Source organism: Hyla sarda, chromosome 5 (assembly GCF_029499605.1).
Source record: "Hyla sarda isolate aHylSar1 chromosome 5, aHylSar1.hap1, whole genome shotgun sequence".
In the NCBI taxonomy this organism is placed as follows: domain Eukaryota; kingdom Metazoa; phylum Chordata; class Amphibia; order Anura; family Hylidae; genus Hyla; species Hyla sarda.
Genome location: NC_079193.1, coordinates 286,510,584 through 286,531,868, shown reverse-complemented (window position 1 = coordinate 286,531,868; position 21,285 = coordinate 286,510,584). Strand labels below are relative to the sequence as shown.

Sequence of the window (21,285 nt, the reverse complement as noted above, 5' to 3'; positions counted from 1 at the left end):
CAAAGGTGGGTGGCTGAATAACAGACTGTGGGATAAGGGATAAGGGATAAGATGTATTAGGGCTGGAGTAAAAAAGAGTGTTTTCTTTACATTTACAAAAAACCAACAAACAAACAACTATTTAGGGTTTATTCACACGTACAGGATCTGCTGCATATTTCATGTTGTAGATGTTGCAGCTGATTGAATGATGTAGATTAAATGTAAACTAAATAATTGAACAAAGCATAAAATCCTGTAGGAGATCCTGTAGGTGTAAATACACCCTTATTAGATTTTTTTAACATGAACAATTACAGAGTTATGTTCAGTTGTATATATATCAATATCTATTTTACAACTATGGAAACAGGCTACTTGAGTTCTATATAAAAATAATGGACTTTCACATTCGGATATGTGTACATAGAGTAGACAATTCTTCGACTGAAAAAATCCCTCCAATATATCTTTATAGGATTTGTAAAACACACACACACACACACACACACAAACACACACACACACACACACACACACACAAACACACACACACACACACAGCACAAAGGAACTAATTTTCTTGTCCCAGAAACCTCTACCTTAAATCTGTCACTTGTGAATATACCTTTATAAAAGAATCCAACACTTGTAGAAAAAAGTAAACAGGGCATTCACCATCTGATTGCTTGAAATGGTATCTGTTTATTAAAGTATATAAAAAACATCAGTGCAGCAGGTATGGGATGGACAAACAGGTGACCACTTTTGGTATGAAATTGAGTTGGAGAGCATCCCCTTATCATTCAAGAGCAAATAATAGAAAGATGCCCCTTTGTTTGGGCAGTGTCTGGTCAAAAAGGCCAATATTTTAATAGGGAGTGTCATTTCTGAAATAGTGTGTTTGGACCGATAATAATGGACCTGTAGGAATTTGTAGAGATCATTACTCAGGGACATCATATTGACGCTTCACGTGATCGACGTGACAAGATTGATGTTCATCATGTAAGTCTTGAAACGTGGAGATCCCTGGGATTTCCATGATGAGACATATAAGTTTGTAATAATATCTTCTAGTATGTCTATGGGGATCAATCTTGGGGGGCAAGGGGCACAGTTAGGCGAGGATAATCATACTCGGCACCATACCCAATCCGACATCTTGGCCGTCAACAAGTACGTAGACCATACAAGAAGGTCATTTGAGGGAACAAGCAGTCTGCCTTTAAGGCATGTAGTCTAACTAAGAACGGCTTCAATCTAAACACAGTTCTTGTAAGGGAACTGATGCCACCAATGAGAGCTGATCTAGTAAGCAGGCATGGCAATAATCTTTAATGTCTGGCACTCCTAGGCCACCTACTTTCCTATAGCAGCACAACAAGCTATGAACAATTCTGGGCCATGTATTTTGCCAGGTAATCGGGATATTCTGGCTTGGGCTTGTTGTAGGAAGGAGTCAGGCACTTTCATGGGGAGGGTCCATATAGGTATTGATGTAATATTTAACCCCTCAAGTACATTTTTTTTCCTTCTCGCTTTCTAATAGCCATAACACTTTTAATTTTCCACCTATAGATCCATATAAGGGCTTGTATTTTGAAATGAAATCACTAATTTCACCAGAAAATCTTAAAGAGTACCTGCCACCAAGTAAAGAGGGATTATGGTCTTAATTTTCTGTTCCCCGCACTTTTTCTTTTTTAATTTCCCCCATTATTTCTTGAGTTATGCCTTTATAAAGTCTGCTCACTGCCTGTGAGCTTTTTCTGCTGCACAGCGCTCGCTCCCGCCTGCATGATTGACAGGCAGGGAGCAAGAGATATGCAGAGCTGCACTCATGTCCCGCCTCACCAGCACTTCCGGAGTTTGGACTTGTGCCAGTCTGAGGGCTATGCTGGGCCTGCTGAATGACACAGAACAGAGATTTGTTTTGATGGGACTTTTTGATCTCTTTGTACTTGTACACTGACCATATGGTTTAGTTAATGTTATATTTTAATAGTTCGAACATTTATGCATAAGGCAATGCCAAATATGTTTATTTTTGTTGTTATTTTATTTGAAAATGTGGAAAAGTGGGGTAATTCATGTATTAGGGAAGGTGCTTTTTCACAGTCATTACACTTTTTTAAACATTTTATTTGCAATTTTTTATTGCTTATAGGGGACAATTACATTCAATCTATCCTGATAAGGTCCACTGCACTACCAGCATGTGTTTTTCCAGTTTTCAACATTGATCATGCTGTCTAAAGGGTTAATGCTGGAAATTGTCCCGATTGGCAATGTCCGGCATTATCCATGGGTCCTAACTAGTATTAGCGACTGGGACCCACTGGGTATGAAGCACCCTCAGCTCCAGAGCACACTTCATATAACAGGGGCAGGACTAGGGAGTACAGGTATGCCTGATGTCCCAGCGGTGACCCCCCCCCACGATCAGACATCGTATCCCCTATCCTTTGGATAAGGGGATAAGATGTCTTGGGCCAGAGTACCCCTTTCAGGTGTTAATCATACCATGAAAAAGGTTCCCCTGAGCACTCTGCATACAATTTTCCTTATTAGGTTAGGTTTCCACAAAGGTTTTTTCTGGTGTTTTTTTTTTAAACTGCAACTGCAGTTTTTGAGTCAAAGCCAGAAGTATATTCAAAAGGAATGGGAAATATAAAGGAAGAACGTATACTCCTTCTTCCTTATCGATTTATGTCTGCAGGGATGTGCACAGACATTTTGGGGGGGAGGGGGTCAAGTAGAAAAAAAAAGGCACTTGAGGTAATGGACCTCTGGCAGTCACGTCAGCTGAATCGGTAAGGGCATTATAGGGTAAGTGTATAAAAAGAACAGGGGCTCCAGCCCCCTTTTGAAGAGTAGGGGGGGATGTCCATTCTGTATTCATCTTGGTATAATATTCTCTCGGGGAGTGATGCCATAGATTTGATTTGCTGACCGTATGGTGACTGGTGTGTATACAATACAGTTACTTGTAGCTACTGTAATTCTGTAGCCTCTATATAGCTACTATCTGCATAAGCTTAGCGTGCTTCTATATATGTTCTATACATTTCTTCATTTACATATTCAAATATGTAGTCATTGTGCTTCCATATTAAATAATCTTAAATATGTGTCATATTGATTTAAGACAAAACTGGGGGGGAAAAGTTGGTGCGTCTTATACGGCGAATACCTGCAGCCATCAATGGCCTGGACCCGCCGCTAATACAGGACATCACCGATCGCGGTGATGCCCTGTATTAACCCTTCAGACGCAGCGATCAAAGCTGACTGCCGCGTCTGAATCGAAAATAACACTAACCCAGCTGCTCAATCGGGCTGTTCGGGACCGCCGCGGTGAAATCGCGGCTTCCCGAACAGATTACAAGACACCGGGAGGGACCTTACCTGCCTCCTCGATGTCTTCTCCGTGCCAGTATCCCCTGCGCTCTCCTTCGACGTCATCACGTCATCGCGCATGCCGTCATCCAATAGGAGCGCCGTGCGTAGCGGCGTGATGACGGCGACGTGATGACGGCAACGGAGAGCAAGGATCCCGGGGAAGATGAAGTCCGGAGCGTTGGGGGCACCACGGGGACGTGGAGACAGCAATAGAGCGACATCCAGGGCACCTGTGATGCGTCCGGAGCGGCGGGGACACGTGAGTACTACCTCCTATACCAGTGGTCTTTAACCTGCGGACCTCCAGATGTTGCAAAACTACAACTCCCAGCTTGCTGGGAGTTGTAGTTTTGCAACATCTGGAGGTCCGCAGGTTGAAGACCACTATTGGGTTCTGAATCTTTATTTTTTTAGATTTTGCACCTATAAATTGGGTGCGTCTTATACGCCAGTGCATCCTATAGGGCGAAAAATACGGTACTCATTTTGTTTATAAATCATAACCAATAAATCTCCAGTTAACTGTATATAATATATATATATATATATATATATATATATATATATATATATATATATATATATTATAACCTGTGTGTTATTTCATGATATTGCAAAACATACTGCCATAGCGTAAATCAATGAGCTTTTTAATATTCTGGGTAAATAGTCAGGCCTAGAGATATGAATTGCATTATAGAGATTTTAGCAGTTTATAAGATCACATATATAAAATTACCGGTGACTGCAGGTCATGATGTCACAATGACGTAATGACCACCCGCCATAGCGGGATAGACACAACATTCATATGGGGGTCATCCTCTGGGGGAAACTAATCCTATATTTAGGGAGTTGCCCACAGGGATGTTTACATATGAATAGTGGTCTCACTGTGCATGATCCTCCCACAAATTTAAGGAGGTCAGCACATGGGTCACCATCGTGTCTGATCAATCAGATTTACATATTTGGTAGGTCTCACCGTAGATCAGATCAATAATACTGACGTATCCATTTCCCAAATGCATATTTTGTCTGTGCAAGTCTTAGTAGTGTTGTCTACTGAGTCCCACACCAAAACAATCATTTGCTTATTATTGTACAATGTTCTTAATTTCTGCACAAAACGCAGAAAAACTCAAAAAAGTTTCACGCAAATAAGCAATTGCTCAAAACATTTGCTAAATGTATTTTTTTTTTTTGCCAAAACCTACACAAAAATAAATAAATATATAAAGTCCCCCCTATTCAGATTATGAGCAGGACTCAACGTAGTATTAGACCACACTTTTATAGCCCCCACCTTTGGTCCTATTCAATGGGCCCCCAGTGGAAACACTGACAGTATATGGTGACAGTATATGTTGACAATCCTGTTAGACAGGTTGCTGACCTATACTAGTGATGCGTCCAGAAAACATGGTGTGAGTGGCCACCCAAAAATACATTCACAGCCTAGCATGCTGGGAGTTGTGGTTTTGCAACAGCTGGAGGTACACTAATTGAGAAACACTGCTTTAGAATGAAGAACAAGTTCTGTTTAGTTAGCATCATTTTATAAATCTACATTTTACTAAATAATGAAGTCTTTTTAATTTACCAGAAAAAAAAAAATGTCAGTTTGGATTAATGAAATATTTCTTTTAATTCAGAAATATAGTCTGTCTAGAACAGGCATGTCCAAACTGTGGCCCTCCAGATGTCGCAAAACTACAACTCCCAGAATGCCTCCAGCATATCTAGACAGCCATTTGCTGTCTGGGAATGCTGGGATTTGTAGTTTTGCCACATCTGGAGGGCCACAGTTTGGACATCACTCGTCTAGAAGAATGGCTATTTTGCTTCTTGATATACTGTATTATGAATGTTTGTCTCCCCCTACTGGTGAAAAAAGAAAATTTCACTGTCAAGTTATTTTCTTTTACATTCTTGTAATTCTTTAACTCTACAGAGGAAGAACTATATTTGTGTATAGTAAATAAAGAGATAGCATATAAGTGCAGTAATGCAAAGGTAAAAAAAACATTTCTCTATCTATATACCGTATATAAAACTCAACGTGTGTATGTATGTGTGTGTATGTTCCAGCATCACGTCCAAACGGCTAAAGATATTAACATGAAACTTGGCACACATGTAACTTATATGTCAACAACAAACATAGGATAGGTAATTTAACCCTTACTCACCCCATTTGCCAGGGGCGGGGTTTATGTTTAAAGTCCCATACAAGTCAATGGGAAATATATGTTACTGAATAACTTCCAAACGGCTGGAGATATTTCGATAATACTTGGTCACATGTTACTTATATGTTCACTTAAAATATAGGATAGTTAATTTAACCCTTAACTCCCCCCATTTGTGAGGCTCTGGGTTTTTGTTTAAAGTCCCATTGAAATCAATGGGAAATGTATGTTCCCACATAACTTCCGTACGGCTGGAGATATTTCAATACCTGGTACACATATTACGGGTCGGGATAGGAGGTCGGGATAGGAGGATGGGATAGGAGGATGGGATAGGAGGACCGGGATAGGAGGACCGGGATAGGAGGTCGAGATAGGTGGTCGGGATAGGCGGTCGGGATAGGATGTTGGGATAGGTGGTCAGGATAGGAGGTCAGGATAGGAGGTCGGGATAGGAGGTCGAGATAGGAGGATGGGATATGAGGACGGGATATGAGGATGAGATAGGAGGATGGGATAGGAGGACGGGATAGGAGGTCGAGATAGGAGGCTGGAATAGAATGACCGGATAGGAGGATGAGATAGGAGGTAGGGATAGGAGGTCAAGATAGGATGTTGAGATAGGAGGTCGAGATAGGAGGTTGAGATAGGAGGACGGGATAGGAGGTCGTGATAGGTGCTCATGATAGGAGGTCGAGATAGGAGGACGAGATCGAGATAGGATGACGGGATAGGAGGACGGGATAGGTTGTGGTGATAGGAGGTCGAGATAGGAAGTCAAGATAGGAGGACAAGGTCGAGATAGGAGGACGGGATAGGAGGTCAAGATAGGAGGTTGAGATAGGAGGACGGGATAGGAGGTTGGGATAGGAGGTCAGTATAGGAGGTCGAAATAGGAGGTCGAGATAGGAGGACGGGATAGTAGGACGGGATAGCAGGACGGGATAGGAGGTAAGGATAGGAGTTTATTTTCCTCCCCAACAAGGATTAGAAAGATTAGGAAGTAAGCCGGGTACTCAGCTAGTTTATAATAAACCCAAGCACCAGAGAAGGTCAGTATGGGGACCTAGGAGGGGACAATAGTAAATAGTAAAACCTGTGTTGAAGAGTGGAGTAGTTGCCCATAGCAACCAATCAGACTCTTTCTTTTTTTTAAAGGCCTCTGAAACATGCAAGAAATCTGATTGGTTACTATGGGCAACTGCACCACTGCTCCTCCACACAGGTATTGATAAATCTCCCACTTTATTCTGACAATTTAGCTTCATTCATGCAGTTATAGGAGCAATGTTAGGGGTTAGAGAATATGAATATATATATATATATATATATATATATATATATATATTAGTGGAAATGTCCAAATTGGGCTCAATTAGCCATTTTCCTCCCTGTTGTCATGTGACTCATTAGTGTTACTCATAAGGTTTCAGGTGTGAATGAAAAGCAAGTCTCTTAATCTCTTAAGGACCCAGAGTTTTTCCCTTTTTCCACTTTTGTTTTTTCCTCTTTTCCTTTAAAAAAAATCATAATTTTTTCAATTTTGCACCTACAAATCCATATGATGGCTTATTTTTTACCCCACAAATTCTACTTTGTAATTACATCAGTCATTTTACCCAAAAATCTACAGTGAAATGGAAAAAAAAATCATTGTGCGACAAAATAAAAAATAAAAATATGCCATTTTGTAACTTTCGGGGGCTTCCGTTTCTACGCAGTACATTTTTATTTACAAAGTTTTTTTTTTTCAAATGGTAAAGGGGGGTTATTCAAACTTTTATTAGGGGAGGGCTTAAATGATCTTTATTAATTTTTTTTCACTTTTTTTTGCAATGTTATAGCCCTACAGGGGGCTATAACACTGCATACACTGATCTTTTACATTGATCATTGTCATCACATAGGATAACATTGATCAATGATTCTGCTGCTTGACTGCTCATGCCTAGATCTCAGGCATGGAGCAGTCATTCGGCGATTGGACAGGAGGCAGGTAAGGATCCTCCTGGTGTCCTGCAAGCTGTTTCGGGCACCATGATTTCGCTGCGGCGGTCCTCAACAGCCCACTGATCTAGCCGGGAGTGGTTCACTTTCACTTTTGATGCGGCGATCAACTTTGAAGGCATCATCTAAAGGGTTAATAGTGTGCAGCACCGCAATCAGTGCCGCACGCAATTAGCCACGGGTCCGGGCCATTGTTAGAGGCTGGGCCCAACCCGTTATAACGTGAGGCCATGCCGTGGCCCCACATTATAGAAAGGGAGTGGACTCAGGGCGTAGGAAGTTCTTTTCTTTTTGAATTTCCTTTCTGTCTGACCAAAGTGCTCTCAGCTGACACCTCTGTCCATGTCAGGAACTGTCCAGAGCAGGATAGGTTTGCTATGAGGATTTGTGCCTACTCTGAACAGTTCCTAAAATGGACAGAGGTGTCAGCAGAGAGCACTGTGGTCAGACAGAAAGGAAATTCAAAAATAAAAGAACATCCTGTGGAGCATACAGCAGCTGATAAGTACTGGAAGGATTAAGATTTTTAAATAGAAGTAATTTACAAATCTGGTTAACTTTCTGGCACCAGTTGATTTGAAAAAAAATGTTTTCTAGCAGAGTACCCCTTTAAATTTGGTGTAATCACTCTCACACTCTTTAATACTGGTCACTGGAAGTTCAACATGGCTCCTCGTGGCAAAGAACTCTCAAGAATCTGAAAAAAGAATTGTTGCTGTACATAAAGATGGCTTAGGCTATAAGAAGTTTGCCAAGACCCTGAAACTGAGCTGCAGCATAGTTAGCAAGGCCGGACAGTGATTTTACAGAACAGGTTCCACTGAGTAACGGGTGACGGCACTGGGAGCTACAATTCATTGAGGAAACCATGAATGCCAACATGTGCTGTGACATCTTGAAGTAGAGCATGATCCCCTCCCTTCCCTTGGGCAACAGGGCAGTATTTCAACATGATAACAATCCCAAACACACCTCCAAGATGACCACTGCCCTGCTTAAAAAAAAAAGCTGTGGGTAATGGTAATGGACTAGCCAAGAATGCCTCCAGACCTAAACCCTGTTGAGCATCTGTAGGGCATCCTTAAATGGAAGGTGGGGGAGAGCAAGGCCTTTAACATCCACCAGGTCAAGGAGAGGAAGAAGACTCCAGTGACAACCTGTGAAGCTCTGGTGAACTCCATTCCCAAGAGGCTTAAGTGCTGGAAAATAATGGTGGCCACATAAAATATTAGGACTTTGGGCCCAGTTTGGACATTTGGTTTGTTTAATTATTTTGATCGAACACAACATTACACACTGATATACAGGCTGTGCACTCACTACTTCACATTGCAGCAGAGTGCCATTTCTTTATATCTAAAGATATAATACAGTATTAACAAAAGTACTCACTTATGGGAGATACTGTACATGTGTAACAAATTAATTGCAAACTTAGTGGTTGGTAATGACAAATATGTATATTTTCATGTTCCAGTACTTTTATTTCAAAAATTCTAGGTAAGATTTATCAAAACTTGTGCAGAGGAAGAGTGGTGCAGTTGCCCATAACAACCAATCAGGTTGGTTTCTGTGGGCAACTGCTCCACTCTTCCTTTACACATGTTTTTTTTTTATAAATCTCCCCCACTGTTTTTCTATGTTGTCTATTTTTTTTTTTTTAATTGTTAGAAATTCTAGCTTGATAGTTGTGTACTAAGGTTCACAAGCACATGAAGTGCTAAGGACTGGAACACTTCCTCGCTTTCCCTTCCATCCTTACCCCTGCTTGATTGACAGTAAGCTGGGTCCCTGGCCTTGCTTACAAATCTCACATCTGTGCATAATTTGGTTGCATAGCGCAGGAATGAGATTTGGAGAGCAAGACCTGACTGTCAATCAAGCATGGCAGGGATGGGAGAAGGAGCCAGGAGGTGTTCTAGCCCTCAGCAACCTTCAGGGTCTTGGGAACTCCTCTTTGACATTTGGCATCAGAGATTGAGGACAGGGTTACATGGGGCACGTCCTCTGCGTATTTCACACTGCGGTTGCGCGACGGCAGTCAAGGAGGGACTGCAGAGCGAGCTCCTGGGTGAAGCCGCGTAGCTCTGTATGTCCACTCGTAGCAGCAGATTTCTACAGGAGGAAATCCTCCACTATGAAAGGACACACAGAGCTACCCGGCCGTAGCCTGGAGCTCGCTTTACAGTCTCTCTGTGACTGCCATCGGCACAACCGCAACGTTTAATATGCATGTGACCCTGCTCTAAAAGTATTTCTCTAACATCTATCTAACAGTGTCAGTAGCTTGGAACATGACTTGCAGGTGACATATTTACTTTATTAAAAAGACTACACCACTGATCTAAGAATGTCATTCTAGAATGCACTTTAATACTTTGGTCTTACAATGCATTACAGGCAGTGTTAGGGTAGCATTCCAAGATGCAGGCAGTGCATGCGGACAAAATCCAGATCACATTCAGGTGTCAATGGTTCCACAATTTTACCAGCAACATCATGAATGTATCAGCTGCAACATGTGGACAGGGTTTTGTCTACATTAGTTCCCGTATTTTGCTACTATGGTTATAAATCCAATCCTAACATCAACTGTGACCATGACAAAATCCTCCTAATATTATATTTTGTGTTGTAAAAATATAGCAGCAAAAAGCCACTGCATGTAAAATCTAATTATTAAATTATGTCCTTTGCAAGAACAGACAAACACTTGATGCTTTTTTATTTACTTGATCAATTTCATTACACTGTGTTTTTATTAAAGGATTTTCCAAAATTACTGGGAGGGACAATAGCATTCCATCAAAGAAAAAGCAAAGACATCCAGAATAGTTGTAACCAAAAACAGAAAGAACATGGCAATAAAAGACAGTAATGAATATACAGCTAACTTCTGTCACAACAAGAAAAAAATAACAGTAAAGCTGGGTGAGATTTTTACCAGTCATGAGACCATTTACTTGTGGGGGAGAGAATTAACCTCAGAAAATGAAAAAAAGGAAAGACAAAGCAAAGAGAAAGAGACAAACAAAAGACAAGAACATCACTTAAGGAGGCAGGCGCTGCTTTCAATGCTATTTCTGTGGTAGCCACAGGGGTGCTAGGAAATACCTTATCACTTTGTGATGCCAGAGCACCATTAGCCTATACACGGTCATGTTATATATGATAACTGCCTTTTACTGAGCAGGGTTGGTATTACACGCCAACAGTATGATGCAGAGTGGAGAGGATGCAGTGTAACCTCTTGTGAGCCCTGTTGCCTTGCTGAGACTTATGGTGCTTTTCACCCACTAAATTAATACTGACTTAATATGAGGTTGAAGATTGTTTCAGGTCGCTAGGGTTCTGACAAGGTCCTGAGACTTTCTCTGCCAGGCTTGAACTTCCTATATACGGGGGATCCTTGCCGAATGACTGGAATAGACTTGAGATTAGATTTGTCCTAGGCCCTCCCTCAGAGCCTCTCCACATGCAAAACACACCCCTACCTCACTTGTGCTCTGCAACAACTGGGGAAACTCCTCCCCCCCACTACACTATATGGCCAACAGTTTAGGGGTTCCCATTAAGCATACAGGGTAACATGGGCTTGCACTGCTCCACTCTTAAAGTTACAACACATATAGAAATAACACATTACATAATACTTAGGAAAATATATAAAACATCTGATAAAGTGCTTGAACAGTACAACAATTATAACCAGTCCCCTAGTAGGCCAAACACCTGTGCCGCAGGTCTGCCCGAGGAAGTACGTAGCCACAGCACAACCTTTGGTGCTGGGACACCACATCTCTATAAGACGATACAAAGGTTTTAGTGTTGTATGGCCTAAGTGGACTATGGGGATATTAAAGAGACAGAACACAGAGTTCAATGGTACATCATGGCTAGTCAAATCATGTATCAATGACTGTACGCTTCTTCTCTGTGCTCTGTAGATATATCTTAGATGTCTGGCACCCATGTCATCCATCCTCACAGAGGGCTCCGGTGAAGTCACAGGGGAAGCCTTAGACTCTATTACCCTGAGATAAGTGAAGTTATGGCTGCTTGTTTTTTGTCTAAGGCTCCTGTTTTAAGTTACTTAGATTTCTCACCTTCCATCTCTAAGCAACCTAAAAGTTCAGACAATGGATTCAGTCCAGTTTCCAAGTTGTTTAGAGAAGTGGACTATTGTGACTTGTAGTGGTGTCACCCGCTTCCATCCCCAGAGCTATTAGCAGTATTCACAGGGGATGTAGCTTAGGACATGGGACCATTTGTTCAGTCACTTTCTGTGAAAAGAGTTTCGAAATGTGTTTTGAATGGACAGCATTTTCTTTGTGTAGTTTGGTAAATAACACACAGAGCAAAGTTAGTCAGCAAGTTGAATAGTTTCTGCATTCTGATTCTTTGGCGTTCTTTTGTATTATGTCTGATAGGATGTTTTTGACTGTAATTAAACTCATGGACATGCTGAATGTACTGTACGGGAAGGGAATAGTCTGTACTTCATTTGTTTGGGTTGTTTATAATGTAGAATGCTATGCGAATTCACTTAAAACTCTGCAACACAGAAGTTGTTTTGACCAACTATACCTGAATTAAATACAAACAGTACATGACAATGCAAGGATATCTCTTTAACTGCACTTCAGGAATCTGAAGAAAGGTAAGATTTACTCTGTTACATAAGATACAGTATCTTGACTTATTGTTGTTGCTGTTATGTGCAAGATTGTTCTTTGTTTTAATGTTATGTTTATTAGCAAATGGAATTGCGTAAAATTTTGAAGTATAAAACAATAACACATGGGATGGTTTATAAACTTAATTTTACACATTAAAATGAGATTGATGAATATTCTATCACGCATGTGAATGTTACTCAAAGTGTGTTATAAAGGTTTTTGGAGCTTTGGATCACAGAGTTTGTTATAAAGAGCCTTAAATATTTTAGATTTAGTTAGAGAATGCAGCTCTAATTTGTACTGTATGTTTTGTTTAGTTGTTTTAGGGTATGTTCACACATACTATATATGCGGCAGATTTTATGCTGCAGTATTTATGCTGTGTAACTCAATATAAATTAATGGTAAAACATTATTTTAAATCTGTAGTATAACATTTACAAATTATACATGTGTGAACATACTATTAAGGTTGTTTTTCTTTGAGAGTAATCTATCTACTATATCAGTATTTAACCACTAAAGGGCACGGGAGCTGAGCAGAGCTTTATAGCCAGTTGATCATGGCTAATAACAGACAACATCGATCATGGTGATGTCTGGCATTAACCCTTCAGACAAGTGTGTCTACAAGTGCCAAAAAGCATTTCTGGTAGCCCAGTGCAGCTGATCTGGATCACAGCTGCAAAATTGTAGGGTCCTGATCAGCTGAGAGGATGGGTGGAGGGTCTCTACCTGCCTCTATCCCATCCTATCTGCTGTCCATCACTGCAGGCAGCGTCAACAGTAGTAATGGAGTGCCGATAACACTGATCAATGCAATGTGCTGTAGCACAGCATTGTTCAGTGTATTTGTCATTAACAGGGGGCAGGGAGAAGTGAGCCCTAAGCTGCCCCTAAAAACCCCTCTCCCTGCCTACTTGCCCATCTACCCTAAATGATGGATCGACAACTGGGAGGATAAGTATATTGCAGACAAAATCAGGAGGTACAGGGGATTAACAGGATAACTGAATGTCAGAATGCTAAACAGGTCAAGAAATCAAGAGCTCTGTTTACACTGGACTCAGAACAAGGAACACATGAGGCACCCCACTCCAATCATAAAGGAACATCAATACCAAAGCCAAATAGGCTCCTAGCCAGTGGGCACTACCCAGAGTGATCAGAATACTAGCCTAGAAGGAAACAAAAATCCTAGGTACAAGCAAACATGGGTACAGACACAAGACTAACTCACTCCTAAATAGACAGATAAGCACAAGGCTCAGAACATTATTCTATCCTAGGAGATCAAGGATCAAACAAGGGTCAAAACAGGACTGAAAAATCGCACAGTGTAAATACCGACCTAAGAAACACAAAGCATATGCAGAACAAACAATACAATAATACTAAAACCCGACAAAGGTACTAAAACAAGGCCAGCTAAAAACGACATATCAGACAGGACAGATAACCATGGTTAAAACACAGGACATGTGCTCAGACAGACATGGTGAACATATTGCAAACATGGTCAGAGTAACAGGTGTAATTACCAGCACCAGAGCAGCACCTGAAGAGGCCTTATATCCTCCGGTGCTGAAGGGTTAACTCTTCCCAAACCAGGGAGAATAATCACAGAAACTGTTTAGATACAAACCTAATGTCTGAACAGGACCCAAAGCAGAAAAATGCAAAGCAAAGACAAAAGGACATTACAGTATGCAATCAAAAGATGTAATATGAAAATGTAATAGGTCTCTATGGGGACTAAAAAAAGTGAATAAGATGTTAATAAAAAATTTTAATAACTGTGAATAAGCCCCTTTCTTAATAAAAGTTTGAATCACCACCCATTTTCCAAATAAAAGAATGTAAACAAATATAAACAAAAAATATTTGCAGAAATGTCTGAACTATTAAAATATAACATGAATGAAACTACACAGTCAATGGTGTAAATGTGAAAAAAATAAAAACTCCAGAACTGCTAATTTCTGTTCATGTCATATACCAGAAAAAAATTACAAATAGTACTCGAAAGGTCCCATCAAAACTAAAAGGGTACCAATAAAAACTACAGATCATGGCACAATAAATTAGCCTTCATACAACCCCATGTATTGCAAAATAGTTATAAAAAAAAAAAAGAAACAAATAAACAAAACAAGACAAAAAAAAACAACAACCCCGTTGTAATCCTATGAAGCAAAATAATTGAATAGAAATGGAAGCCCCCCCCATAAAATTAAAGTTAGATATGAAAGTTGAGCTGTGATTGGTTGTTATGGGAAAAAAACAGACAATTAGGGGTTCGGGCTGATTGATAAATCAGGGCCATAGTGTTGATCCAGAGAAAGTCAAATAAGTTCATGAGGTGACAGTGAATTTTGTTTATTTTAAATATAAAAGTTTCTTCCTGACTTCAATATGGTAATCAGCATATACCAGAATAAATCCCTGGATTAAAGTCCCACCTCCAGAATCTAGTGACTATAACCTGGAATATTATTACTGTACCTTCCAGAAATGTGTCCAGGCCCCTTTTGAACTCTTTTATTAAGTTAACCATGACCACTTCTTCTGGCAGAGAGTTCCACAGTCTCACTGCTCAAAGAGTAAAGAATCCCCCTCTGTGCGGGTGTAGAAACCTTGTTTCCTCTACACATAAAGGATGTCCCCTTGTTATAGATACAGTCCTGGATATAAATAGGTTATGGGAGAGATCGTTGTACTGCCCCTGATAATTCTAATAATTTTGTCTTTGAACCCTCTCCAGCTCCACTATATTTTTCTTGTACACTGGTGCCCAGTACTGTACGCAGTATTTCATGTGTGGTCTCACTAGTGATTTGTACAGTGGTAGAACTATGTTTTTGCCATATACACCTATACACCTTTTGATGTATCCCATGATTCTATTTGCTTTGACAGCAGCTGCCTGGCACTGGTTGCTGCAGTTAAATTTACTGTGAGTGTAGACTCCTAAGTAATTTTGTATCAGTCATTCCCAGTATTTTTCCATTTAATACATATTCACAGCCTGGATTTTTTCCTCCCCATGTGCATAACCTTACATGTATTAATGTTTCAAGGAAAACTGTCACATGTTTGCTCCCACACTAACCACAGGTACTGATGGATAGTGCGGGAGACGCTGATTCCTTTGATCCCTAGCTTGGCCGGATCCGTCCGGCCGTTCGTCCGCAATCTTAGTTTTATTATATCTGGAAATGTGGCTGTAACTTTCACGGGCAGGTTTTCTGTAGCTTAACTGGTACTGACGTCAGCGCCGCCCGTCTGCAGTGCCGCCCGCTTATGATAATTCATCCCCCCTCCCTCCAGCTCTCCCTCTCTTCGCCGCTCCTAACTGGTCTTCACTGCGCATGTCAGGAGCGGCGAAGAGAGGGAGAGCTGAAGGGAGGGGGGATAAATATTCATAAGCGGGCGGCGTTGCGGACGGGCGGCGCTGACGTCAGTGTCAGTTAAGCTACAGAAACCCCGCCCGGCCAAGGTAGGGATCAAAGGAATCAGCATCTCCTGCACTATCCATCAGTACCTGTGGTTAGTGCGGAAGCAAACATGACAGTTTTCCTTTAACCTGATCTGCCACTTTTCAAGCCTCCAACCAATGCAGCCAAAGCCCGAGTCTCCAACCTATCCAGATCCCTTTGTAATAGTGTTCTGTCCTCTATTCCACTTTACACACTTTAGTATCATCTGCAAAGATTGACACTTTACTATATAATGTTACAAGGTTATTAATAAATATATTAAATAAAAAAAAGGGCTTAGTCCAGACTTAAGCTCACCTCCTCATAAAAGCTAATCAGACTAGTTTGGAGATTAATATAATAAGCCAATAATACCCAGGGTTGCTTTTTGACCTCTTTTTGAATATTGGCACCTTATTTGCTATGCGGAAAACCCTCTTAGAGTCCTGAAATAATACACATAGGTGTCTGTCTATCATGTTACCTAACTCTGTTAGAATGCAGGGTAAAGCTGGACCTGGTGATTGTCTATTTTTACTTTTTTTTAGGCAACACTGCTCTTCTTCCTGGGTTGCACAGGTGACATGTAAGCGAGAGTTTACCATAATCCGCAGTACTGCACCTGGCATTTTATTTTCCCTTGTGAACACAGTGGAGGAATATATGTTTGATATACAGTGACCCCCAGACCTACGATGGCCCCGACATATGATCAAATTGACATTCGATGGCCTCTCAGAGGCCATCGCATGTCGATGTCAGCATCGACATGCAATGCTTTTTTATGTCGGGGCCATCGCATTAAGTGCTATCCGGCAACGCAAAATGCTTAAGCTGCTGCCGGATAGCAGCTTAATGTTCCCCGTGTGGTGCGGTAAGTATTACTTACCCCTCCACGATGCTCCGGGGTGCCCTCCAGGTCCAGCGCTGGTCTTCCGGTGTCTTCTCGTCCCTCTCCAGTGATGTCAATACGCTGCTGCGCACGTCATCCAATAGGAATGGCGTACGCAGCGGCATAATGACATCGCTACGCAGGCCCAGTAAGGCCTTGCGGAAGACAGCGGAGGACCGGAGAAGACAGCGGAGGACCGGAAAAGACCAGGAGAACCCAGCAGAGGACCGGAGAAGACCAGGAGAGCCCAGCGGAGGCCCGGGGTCACCATCGGGAGCGGCGGGGACAGGTGAGTACAGCTTCCTATACTTTACATTGCACGAATCCCTCAACATACGATGGATTCGACAAACGATGGCTCGTTTGGAACGAATTACCTTTGTATGTTGAGGGACCACTGTAATATTTTTTCCTCATCTCCCTCTAAGATTCCTTCCTTAACACTGAAACTTTTTTTTTAACCTTTTTACTATTTATTTAGTTAAAGAACATTTTGGGGTTAATTTTACCCTTTTTGGCAATGAGTCTGTCTCCAGTTTTGCTGTTTTATCTGTTTTTTGCATATTGAGTTTTTTTCCCCTATAGTTATTTTTAATGCTCCTTCTATGCCTTCCTGTTTTGTAGCTTACATTATTTATTTTGTTATGTATTGCCCCCCTAGCATTTTTATTTAACCACATTGGTTTTCTTCTGTTCTTGACCCATTTTTTCCATAAGGTACCTATCACAGTAAGAATTTAAGATACTTTTAACTCACAAACTGATGACCCTTTATGATACATATAAAACTGACACCTATGTCACCTACACTAACCAGTTGGTACAGGCTGTTCAGATTATGCTGATCAAAATGGTGTCTACTTCTTTTTAATCTCTTAAGGAAGCAGGGTGCTTCAGAGCTGAGCCTGCATCATAGTGGGGTGGTCCCGGCTTTTTGTGCTTTTTTTTTTACACTTTCTTTTTTAAGTTTTTAGTTTAGTTTTATTTAATATCTTATGGTTTTTATTCTTAGGGCAGGTTAGGTAGTAGGTTAGAGCAGGTTAGGGCGGGTTAGGGTAGGAAGTATCGCACCACACCACACACAGCACACACACGAAGAAAATTTTCCCCCCACAAATACATACACTTCACCCCCCATTAGAGTAGGAAAATGGCCCGCAGGATGTTTGGCCCGCAGGATGTTTTCAGCGGAGGAGGCGTATGCCTTACTTGCCTCCAACAAATAGACTATTTTAGTTATTATTTCAGTGACGCCTTTGTTAATATGATGGTTGACTGGATGAATCTGTACTCCCAACAGTTCTTAAAATCCAGGCCCCTTTTTAGCTAGTCCCAATGGCTGGTTCCCAGTCAATGCAGCCTAAATGAGGACATTTTGGGGCCTTTTGCTGCATATGGGCCTGGTTAAAAAACCCAGTGTCAGGTAGTACTGGAGTGGGTACGTTCTCTACCAGACCCCGCTCTACAGTATGGCCATGACATGTCCCTGACAGTATGGCCATTTGGAAATGTTTGCATTATGCTGATAATGCGGCATGTCCCCCAACCCCCCACCCCAGCTGCCCCCCCCCCGAAGTGATCCCGCATATGACCGACTGTATAAAATCAGGCCGGTCATCAATCCCTTCTGGGCCAAATTTTGGGAGGCCTATGTCTCTATTGATGAGTCTCTCCTCTGCTTTAAGGGGAGGCTCATCTTCCACCAGTACATTCCCACCAAGCGGGCGCGGTATGGTGTGAAGATGTATAAACTTTGTAAACAGTACCTCACGTTACACTTGCAAGTTTATAGTGAACGAGGGAAGAGATTCCCGTATTGAACCCCCAGAATGTCCCCCCGCTCTGGGTGTTAACGGGAAAATCGTTTGGGACCTTTTGCACCCATTGCTGAATAAGGGTTACCACCTTTACAAGGATAACTTTTATACCAGTATCCCTCTTTCCACATCCCTTGCCACCAGATCCACGGTCACTTGTGGGACAGTGTGGAAGAAACAAAGAGGCCTTCCTTCCTATCCCCTGCAGACTCCTATCCCCCGGGGTGAGTCCTGTGCCTTTTCCCATGAAAACCTGTTGCTGGTCAGGTATAAAGAGGGATGTCCTTATGCTCACCACAATTCATGGGAATGGCAGAACCCCTGGGACTGGTCCTCAAGCCTGATTGTATTCTAGACTACAATCAGTATAGGGGGGGGGAGTTGATCTGTCTGATCAAGTCCTCAAGCCATATAATGCCATGCGGAAAACACAGGTTTTGGGAAAAAAATTGCGGTCTACATGGTACAGGTTGCCATGTACTATGCTTTGGTACTGTACCAGTATGCTGGCAACCCAGGGACATTTCTGCATTTCCAAGAGGAAGTTCTAAAGGCCCTAATCTTTGGTGACCATCAAAGAGTGGGCCAGAGCACCTCTGGAACTGTGGGCCCCCGGATCGTCCAAGGCCAACACTTACCAAGTGGGGTCCCCTCCACTGGAAAGAAGGGACGATGACAGAAAAAATGCAGAATGTGTCACAGGAGGGGGATTCGGACACTTGCCCCGATCATCCAGGCCTCTGCATTAGAGATTGCTTCAGGGAGTATTTGAGGTAACAGAATAGGGACGGCCACACACAACACATTCCCAGAATGATGATCAGAGCATAGGGTTTGGGCCGGGCATAATTTTTACTTTTGGATATACTCTGGGTCATCATTCTGGGAAAATAATTGGCATGTCAGTAATAAAATTGCAATTTTCAGTTCCCCCAAACTACACTTCCTCCATTCCTGGAAAGTAAGTTTAGGAAACACCCGTCCGTTCCAAATGCCTACTTCACCCCTATACACCTACCCTAGGGGGTATACTGTTTGTAATAGGCTCACATGTGGGTGTTCCTTTCTTGTATTTTCCTCTAAATGTATGTAACTGTCAGTTAGGTCCATAAGAAACATCGGCCTCAATTGTGAAGAGTTCTCACTCACGACCTCTGTCGTATTTCCAGGCAACAATTCGAAGTCACATGTTAGTTGTTCCCAGAAAGATGAAGCAGAGCATAGGTTAAACATTGCAATTTTCAAAAGCTACCCTTCATCAATTCCTGGAAAATAAGTTTAGGAAACACCCGTGCGTTTAAAATGGCCTCTTTACCCCTAGACCCATTCCTCAGGGGGGAAGGGGTACTTTCTGTAATGCTGTCACATGTGGGTGTTTAATTTTTACATTCTCCTATGAATGTATGTAACCATCAGCTACTGATATGCCATAAGCCTCAAATGCAAACATACTTCTATGGCTTCTGAGCCTTGCTGTGTGCCCGACCAGCATGTTACCCTATATGTGGATGTATTTCCATAGTCAAGAGAAAAATCCCTCCATAATTTGTATACCAATTTCTCCCATTACCCCTTGTGAAAGTGTTAAAAATTGGGTAACCCCAACATTTTAGTGCAAAAAAATCAAATTTTTCAATTTACTTCCCACTGTTCAAAAACCTGTGCGGTGAAAGTACTCACTGTACCCCTTGTTACCTTCCTTGAGGGGTGTAGTTTCAAAATTGTTGTCACTTGCCGGGTTTTTCTACGGTATTTTAAAGATTTTATGTCAGAATCTCATCCATTGCAGTACAAATCACCACTTGAGGCCTCAAATCTCACTCCTGCTGTCTCACTCCTAAGCCCTGTTTTGCACTCGCAAAGTGCTTTACCGCCATATATGGGGTATTACCTTATTCTGGAGAAATTGGATTTTGTGGAGATTATTTTCTCTCACTACTTGTGAAACGATAAAAATGTTGGTTAATAGTAGCAATTCAGTGTTAAAAATTTATTTTTTTACTTTTATGGCCCCCCTGTTCAAAAAAACCTGTGGGATGTAAGTTTTCACTATGACCCTTGTTACCTTCTTTGAGCGGTTTAGTTTCCAAAATGGTGTCACATATGTGGGGATTCTGCTGTTCTTGCACAATGGGGGCTTTGTAAATGCACATTGCCCCCGACTTCAATTCCAACAAACTTTTCACTCCAGAAGCCCAATGCCACTCCTTCTATTCTGAGCATTGCAGTGCGCCCGCAGAGCAGTTTACATCCACATATGGGTATTTTCTTTCTCAGGCAATTTCAATTTCAATTTTCAATTTTTGGGGCAATTTCAATTTCAATTGCATTTCAATTTTTGGGGCTTTTTCCGCTATTAATCCTATGTGAAAATGAAACATTTGCGGTAACACTATCAATATTGTGCGAAAAATCTAATTTTTAAATTTTACGGCCCACTGTTCAAAAAACCTGTGAGGTGTAAGTACTCACTGTAACCCTTGTTATATTCCTTGAGGGATGTAGTTTCCAAAATGGTGTCACATGTGGGTGTTTTTTTGCTGTTCTGGCACCATGGGAGGTTTGAAAATGCACATTGCCCCCTGACTTCAATTCCAGCAAAATTATCTCTCCAAAAGTCCAATGGTGCTCGTTCTGTTCTGAGACCTGTAGTGCGCCAGCAGAGCACTTTGCGTCCACATATGGGGTGTTTTCTTTATCGGGAGAAATTGGGCTTCATATTTTGGGGTCCATTTTTCCTATTTCACCATGTGAACATGCGAAAAATTTAGATTTAGAAATTTTTGCGAAAATTTAGAAAATGGCTGCTATACTTTAAAGCTGTCTAATGCCTTC

General features: G+C 41.5%; 1 protein-coding gene across 1 annotated transcript in view; it reads left to right on the top strand.

Moving 5' to 3' along the window:
- The first annotated feature begins 12,224 nt into the window (after positions 1 to 12,224).
- ST18 (ST18 C2H2C-type zinc finger transcription factor) overlaps positions 12,225 to 21,285 on the top strand; it is a 445,260-nt gene continuing 436,199 nt past the window's right edge. Inside the window, exon 1 of the mRNA XM_056521900.1 lies at positions 12,225 to 12,243. The gene's annotated coding sequence lies outside the window, so the exon portion shown is untranslated. The remainder of the gene's footprint in view (positions 12,244 to 21,285) is intronic.